This window comes from Scatophagus argus, chromosome 2 (genome assembly GCF_020382885.2).
Source record: "Scatophagus argus isolate fScaArg1 chromosome 2, fScaArg1.pri, whole genome shotgun sequence".
Classification (NCBI taxonomy): domain Eukaryota; kingdom Metazoa; phylum Chordata; class Actinopteri; family Scatophagidae; genus Scatophagus; species Scatophagus argus.
Genome location: NC_058494.1, coordinates 25,684,230 through 25,692,247, shown reverse-complemented (window position 1 = coordinate 25,692,247; position 8,018 = coordinate 25,684,230). Strand labels below are relative to the sequence as shown.

The window sequence follows — 8,018 nt, the reverse complement described above, 5'->3', positions numbered from 1 at the left end:
ACTTCAGCTGATACACTTGAATGGCAATTAAATTTGTGTATGTGTTGGGATGTAATTAGTTCAGTCTTAACACAATTACAAGCGTTACCATATGTGCACCAACGTGTGTTTTAAATCTGTAATGCAGTCATATAAAAGTGGCCCTTTGCTGTGACTTTGCAGGTAAATGTATTTTTTTTCTTTGTTTCTCACTGTCTTTGAGGTTGCATCCCTTCTTGTTTTTACACAAGGAAGACCCAGTCAGGACAGGAACAGTCAAAATGGACAACGAAATGGTAATCATCAGGATATCAACGGGAATAAAACGAGGGGGGCGAAGCTTCTGCCAAGCTACAGATTTTCTGGAAAAGCAAATAAAACTGCAGAAAAAAATAAAGGCTGATGAATGCTGAGTGTTCCCAGCTCTTTTATGTGTTTACAGCAAACATCTCATTGTGAACCTGGTAATGATTGATGGATATTAATCTAGCAAAAGGTGCAATATTCCATATCGCACCTTTTAAAGACGTGAAGAACGTTTCATATGCACAGTTTATGTACATCTTGTATATTCAACTGCACAGACAGAGAGCTTGTCATGTCATGAAGCTTGTCGTGAATATTATACTCCTGCTTCCTCCTCCCACGTGTTTTGTCTGTGTTGCTTGTACAGTAGATTTATGACCTCTGCTGTCCATAAACAGGACTAACTGTGCTAGCAGAGGACCGGGTCAAGCGGAGACACACTGTTACAGCTGTCAGAGGAACGCTCTTTCATCTCCCCTGTCTATCACAGTAAATCGATGGGGCCTTGTAAAGGAGAGCCGGCCAGAAAGGGCGCTGGGAAGAAAAGTAAGAATAATATGATGGAGGAGGTGGCTTTTAGGTTTCAGTCCAGAATGAAGAAAGAACGATACAGACTGCAGAAAGTTCCCATTGATTCAAGCAACAGCAAGTGGAAAGCTCGTCCCCATGCGGGACACCAGCACTGACGTGTTACAGGCTTGTCCACATGTCTACAGCTGTCCCTGGCTGGGTGGGGCCCCTTTGTTCCAGTCAAGGTGCATCTTAATGCCACAGCACATGATGATATTTTGGACAACAGTGTGCTTCCAACTTTGTGTCATGAGTTTGGATCCTCAGCCTCCTGCTTCTAAAGTCTCTTGTGGCTTCTCAGCATCGTTATTGTTATTTCTCCGTTTCTCTCCCGCCTCCTTCCTCCGTCATTCTCCTCTCAGATTTTCTTTCATGTTTCCATCTTTTGTTTTCTGCCTCAGTTGTTTCGTCGCTCACATCTCGCTGCCTTTGTCCTTCCGTGGTCGTGCTTTACTGGCTCGCCTCTCCTGCATGTGTCGAGCTTAATGGAAAGACGTCAGGCATGGCAGGTGTGACTGGGCTGCCGGCCATGATTTTGTGTGTGTGTGTGTGACAGATGTGTGAAGGAAAGTGAAAACTTGTTTACTGCTACTCGCATGTTTGTCAACTGTGAACAGTTTTGCACGTTATGGATTCAAGCTAGCGACAAAAAAAATAATGACAGAAGTTGCAGCTCACACACACATACACACACACACTTACACACACGCAGCAAAGTTGACTGACTTTGATGATGTCAGCATCCTCAGGAGAAGTTTAAAAGGACTGTACTGGCCCAGTCTGCACGGGCTTAATGCAAAGATGTAGTACAAATTTGAGGTACTCATACTCCTCATTTATACAACTTTCTACTTCCACTTAACTTCATCTGAGAGGCAAATATTGTATTTTTTGACTCCACTGCATTTGTCTGCCAGCTTTAGTTACTCTTCATCTGACATTTTTTTCATGCTTTCATTTCCAGATGTGCTGATTTTGAATGACTCTGATTAAATGAGGGATGAATTTTGTTCCTTCATGTGTCGAGACATCCGGTAGAGAAAAAGGTTTGGCCACCCCGATGAAGACGTAACCGCTGCTAACTGCTTTTTGTAATGATTCAGCTGCTATAATAAATAAAATATTCTTTTAAAATATTCCCTTCCTCGTTTGCCCCATTCTCTTATATTTGGAGGGTCTGTGTTTCAAAGTGACCTCTGGTTGTTAAACAAGCTGTGGTCAGCATCCTCTGGCAAAGATGAGGCCCTTATTACACTTGAAAACCGCCAACAGTTACCTTTTTCGCCTCAGTCAGTTAAGCCCACCTGTGATGCATTACAAAAAGAAAAAAAAAGTGACCACTCCTGCAAACATTGTAAATTATATATAAGTGTGAAATGGAAAGCAAAAATAATTCCAGAGCAACTGTATTGAAAATATCCAAACGAAAACCCACACTTCTCCCTCCCTGATCAACACATGAAGATGCTGCTCTGACATGAAGAAGAAAGGGAATACTGAATGATGTAGGAGGAGAGAGAGAGGGTGAGCGAGCAAATCAAATTACAGATAGTTGCTGTGTCCCAATTCAGGGTCTGAATCCTTTGAAGTCTGCATTTCCAGATCAGATTTGTCATAATGGGTCAACGAGGCCTGTCCTATTTGAAAAGGATCCAATAAAAGCAGCTCTCTCTTCCCTGAATTTAGATGATGCAAGCGGCCCCTGTGACTCTGCTGCACATTAGTAAACAGTCTAGTGGCACAGTTAGACCTTCCTGCGATGGACTACTGAAAAGTTTGTGGGATGAAAGCTCCTAGCCGTGTTGGCGTAAGGAGAACTTGCATAGGCTGAAGATCAGCCAGGATGCTGCGTTCAGGATGAACTGCAGAGGTCACGTGGCGGGGCAGTTGGCAAGGCTCACCATGCTTCATTTTCACAAGAGCGGTCAGAAACATGTCTGAAGGAAGTGCCAGCCGTCATACACATGACAGCCAGTTTCCTCACGTCTACGCTCCTGCCTTGTCGCCGGGTGAAGTGGACACGATGCTTCTGATGCTGTTGGACACAAATGCCTCACTTCTGGGCCTCAGACGTCGCTCAAAGATCCCACAAGCCCTCATCACAAGCTTACCGCTGACGATTTTGGTTTCTTTGAGGAACACGTGACTCTGGAGAATCGGGCACAGCCTCTGAAAAGGCATATCGCTCACATCGCTCTGATTAAAACCAAAGTTGCTGCTCATCTAATTAACAGGGCCGTGAAGTGCTTCATCGACAAGAAGAAAAGCAGCACCTGTGAGACGGTTAAGGAAATGAAAATAAAAGACCAGGAGTGGAAGGTGGAAAGAAAGAAGGGCTCAGCTGGGCAAAGCAAACTCCCTGAGACAGATGGTGCGAGGGGCGCCGGGAGAATCCTCCTCACATTATGGAAACGCCGCAAAGCACAAAACTCCAGCTGTGAATGGCACCAAGCATACCGCCGGCAGCCACCGAGAGGCAGCAGCCTGCCAACAAACACCCGCTAATGAATTGGAAAAGCTCCACTCAGAGGCTCTGGCGGCAGCACGGCCTTGTTCTGGTGCATGAAAGAGGCTCACACATGCCACACTTTCACCAAACGGTCACGGTGAGCTCCCGTGTGATCCCGTGGATTGGATAGATTCAGAGACCGATGGCCAGCGACGTGGGTGGCAAACGGAGGGAGGGGATTTCTCGAGATTTCTCCAGTGGCTCAGGTGGAATTGACGGGAGGGGAGGGGGAGGGGAGGGGAGACAACAAGGCAGAGTCACTGAGACACAGAAAGGATGGAAAAATAACACGAGGGAGGGAATCTGGAGGCTGATGAAGAGAGAGGTACACGAGGAGGCAGGAAGGGAGGAACGGGTGGAAACAAGAGAGATGAGATGTGAGCACTGAGAGAAATGCAAAGCCAAAAGAGAAAGAAGAATGCATGAATGGAGGGATGAAAGAGTCACACAGGAAAAAAGCAAAGGAAAGAAAGGACATAAATTCTACCATCCCAACCCTCACAAACCGCATTGTTTGTCCCAGTTTGATCATTTTCATAGCCGGACCCTGATTCTTTCCTACAGTTATGTGTTGTGTCAATCTGGCCTCTGCTTTCCATAAGTATGAACCGGAGAGGACGGGTCAAGCTGTGTTTTTATGTGTGTGTACAGCCGCGTCCTCCTTCCCGCGAAGCACTGAGAGGTAGGCGACTATTCAACAGCATGCCAATTTCAGATTCCATTTTGGCTCAAATTAATCCAGGATCAGCTGAGAGTCTAATACAAAACACTGCGATTCTGCTGGATTTTCGAGGATTAGCCTCTCCATGTGTGATTTACTCTGGCACTTCTCGACCTGAGTGGTGCTTGACCAGGAGAGCTGAAGTTACAGGATGACGCTTGGAACGCCTTTCGCTCGTGACTTTACATCCAGGCGCTTTTGAAAAAGAATCCTTTAGCTCGACTTGAGCTTTAATTCTCCGTTTCAGAGAATGTTTGACTGTAAAGCTGTGAGAATATACACTTTAAACTGTTCTCAGGAGGCCAAAATGATGAACAATGTAATGGTGACAGGAGCCATTGTTATGAAACTGATGTCACCTGTGCTTGATATCCTGTCTGCTTGTTCCAGTGATGTCAGTATGGTCAACTATAACAAGATCAATCAAACTGAACAAATAAGCCGCATCCAAAAAGCCATATTTTTAATGACTGCACCGTTACTTCAGTTCAAAATTTTATACATTTACAAATATACACATCCTCTGAACGGAGGAGGTCAGCAGAACGAGGTTTTTGGAGAAGGTCCAAAAATCTGAGGATCTGTGAAGATTTCATGAAATCATCGCACAAGTCTATGATACTATTAAAGCTAAAACTTTTAATGGAAGTGGAATTCGCCGTCCGCAGAGCAAGTGACTCACAGGAGATGAGGCGTGTATGTAACGCAGTGTTAGTCTTTCTAATTTCATCTCACCAATTTCATTTGTGGACAAATTGTTCTTAAAGAGAAACGAGGGGCGGCTTTTATTGCAAACACAACGTATTTTACAGAGACATTTCCCCCAGGAAACAAGTTCCCCCAGGCTTCCATACAAAGAATTAAGACCATTAATGATATACAAAATATTTATTATATTTATCTTCTAATGCACATATAAAAAAGTGCTTAGAAAGAAGGCGCAAAACATCAGCTTGGAAGAGCTTCTGTCCCTTGATGCAAGATTCTCTGACAGCAAGTCAGGAAGGAAGCGAGGCTCCCCATCTCGGATGCAGAGATGAGATCTGAGACTGCTCCAATTATAAAGGACGCTTGAGGATGTATGGAGCCAGACCTCGTGTATTACGGCTTGAGAAAACAGTCTGATGAAGTGAGTTTTCGTTTGCGCACTCTTTTCAGAAATTTCATAAACATACACTATATAGACAAAAGGGGACACCTTACCCTGTGGGTGTGCACAGGGCCTTTAATGCCATCTGGTTCTAAACACACAGACAGCTCTGCAGCTCTAACAGCTTCCACTCTTCTGTGAAGGCTTTCCACAACATGTTGGAGTGTTTCTGTGGGACTTTGTGCCCATTCATGCGGTAGAGAATCTCCATTCCAGTTCATCCCAAAGGTGTTGGATGGGGTTGAGGTCAGGGCTCTGTGTGGGCCAGTCAAGTTCTTCCACACCAAACTCATCCAACCATGTCTTTATGGAGCTTTGCTTTGTGCACTGGGGCACAGTCATGCTGGAATAGAAAAGGGCCTTCAACAAACTGTTGCCACAAAGTTGGAAGCACAGCTGAATCATTTAGTGGATGTATAATCAAGCAGATTGTCTTTGATTGGTAGAGTAATATTTACATCACCTACCGTAGTTAGAACCAGTCCCAAGGCTCAGTATCTCAAATCTAGCCCTCTACTATGAGAAAACTTAAAAGCTGTGGCCCATGGTGACAAGTGCTTGGCAGCATTTTTGGTTTACTCCTTTGCTTACTCCAACACCTCTCATCTGGTTTGTTTGTGGTCTGTACAAAAAGGCAGTTTAAAGTGGAAAGAGAACAAACTTACCCCCCAAGAGTTTCCGAGTGGTGCTTACGTTGGCACCGCTGTCGCATAGACAATCTGCTTTCTGTTTTCCTCTAGCAACAACACAGGACCAAAGTGAGTTTGTTCACTCATTTAGTCTATAATGGAGGCATAAAAGCAGGTAGAAATGGCACCAGACTGCCTTGATTTTCCTGTGGGATTTCGTACCCTGTGATGGACAGAATTGAATAGTGAAAACAAAGTTTATAATCAACCAATCTATACTGGTTCCACTGTGCAATCAACATTTACTTCATAACGTTAAAGCAAATGGACTTAGTTTGCAACTTTGACTTCCTAACATCTTGTACTGTACGTGCAGTATTTTCAGTACGGGAATTTTGGATGACAAGAGGCTACAGCCTCTCCATGTTTCCAGTTTAATGCTAAGCTAAGCCAGCTTGCCGCTCACCCTAGCTTCATATTTACTGTGGAGACACGAGAGTGATATTGATCTCCCCACCTAACTATTGGCAAGAAAGCCAATTAGTGTATTTTTCAAAATGTCAAAACATTTGGCATTTTGTCTACATGGACAAGCAATCATCCGGAGAGAAGATTAACATGACAGAATCAGACATTCACACTCGGATGAACCTGTATGTCTACATGTAAGCTATATACAAGCTACATGTAAACACATTTTCTTAAAGGCTGACCTGTATTTACAAAGCCCAAAGCCCAGTGTGGGGAGGGAGGCGGAGGGTGGTGGTGTGCTTCTTTCTAAGGTCCTGCTGTGTGAAAGAAAATGAACTGCGGAGACGTGACTTCATACAGTACAACCAGCAGTGATATGAACATGCATGAGCTCACACACACACACACACACACTTGCAAACAAGCTGGCAGGTGGCAGAGCAGCCAGTCAGTGAAGCATGAAGACACACTCAGAAACACACATCGACAAATCTCTCTCCCCTCACACACTCACACACAGAAAGCTCTCCTCTCCTCACACACACACAATCCTCACCCCCACCACCACCCTAATCGCTCTTGACATTTTTTCATTTCCCCGCGGACACGTACCCACAATCCCTTCCAGCCAGCGCAGATGCCAGCGTCATCCTTGGACATCCCGGCTATTCGCCCCTCGTGTTCTGCAGTTAGCTCACGTTCCTGTTGCTGGGGTGACGATGCTTCTGGTCCGGCCGGCTGTGCGCCTGTGGGAAAAGGTTCTGAGGATCGGCCTGGGATGACTAATGGAGTTTAGGGTCAGGCAGGTCCGTCGCCACCCTGCCTGCTGTCCGACCTGCTGCTCTATTAAGCAGTCGCCCCGTTTCCACAGAAGAAGAAATTTTATTTCAGGGATCACCTGCCAACAAAGAAAAAAAATATTATGTTTGAAAAAAATAAACAATATGATGCTGTCTATGAGATGCAATAAGCTTTATTGGCCCATCGCTCACAATAATATAATGTATCTGAGAGATTTATATGGCTGTTTATCAGTACCAACACAAAATGATTAAAATTATTCCTTTGCCTCAACTTTGTTTTGGAGCCAAAACATTTCAGACACCCTTAAAAGGACTCTTGCAGTGGGTTTACATGTTTTGCAGCTAACCTTTCAAAAACCATGCAGGTTTTCCCACTTTGAGCTGACGGTAAAGCAACACGTCTGTAAGAGACCCAAAAATCCAACATATAATCCAGGAACTTTAACACAGCAGATTTGTTTTCTACAGTCACTGGTTTCTTTCCACCATGAGTGTAGCTATACTCTCTCTCTATCTGGTACAGACAATGCACTTTTTAACGAGTATCATCCAAGTAAAATGTGTCAATATCTGTGTTTTTAATGGAGGAAAATCCTCATTGGGTTGCTGACCGAAGTTTATCCCTTCTTGTTCTGTAAATACTTATCTTACTCTTGTGATCAAAAACACTGATGGCAAAGTTCAAAAGTTAGACCGTATAAGGACAATGACGTTTGTTATAACCCAAAAGAAGCTGCACTGACAACAAATTACAAATCATCAATGGGGTCTAAACACAAAAAAAAAAACCTTCTTTATACTGGAAGTGAGCTAAAGTCAGATTCTGTCTTCCCGCAGTTCCAATACATGATAATTGGTGGCCACTTGACATTTGCTACAG

General features: G+C 44.2%; 1 long non-coding RNA gene across 1 annotated transcript; it reads right to left on the bottom strand.

Annotated features, from left to right (window-relative positions):
* Positions 1-5,537: 5,537 nt before the first annotated feature.
* LOC124064687 lies at positions 5,538-7,604 on the bottom strand. Its single transcript, XR_006844300.1, has 3 exons — positions 7,486-7,604; positions 6,948-7,233; positions 5,538-5,578 (listed from the first exon to the last, which is right to left on the bottom strand). It is a non-coding gene; the product is annotated as an uncharacterized LOC124064687 (long non-coding RNA).
* Between the last annotated feature and the right edge of the window lie 414 nt (positions 7,605-8,018).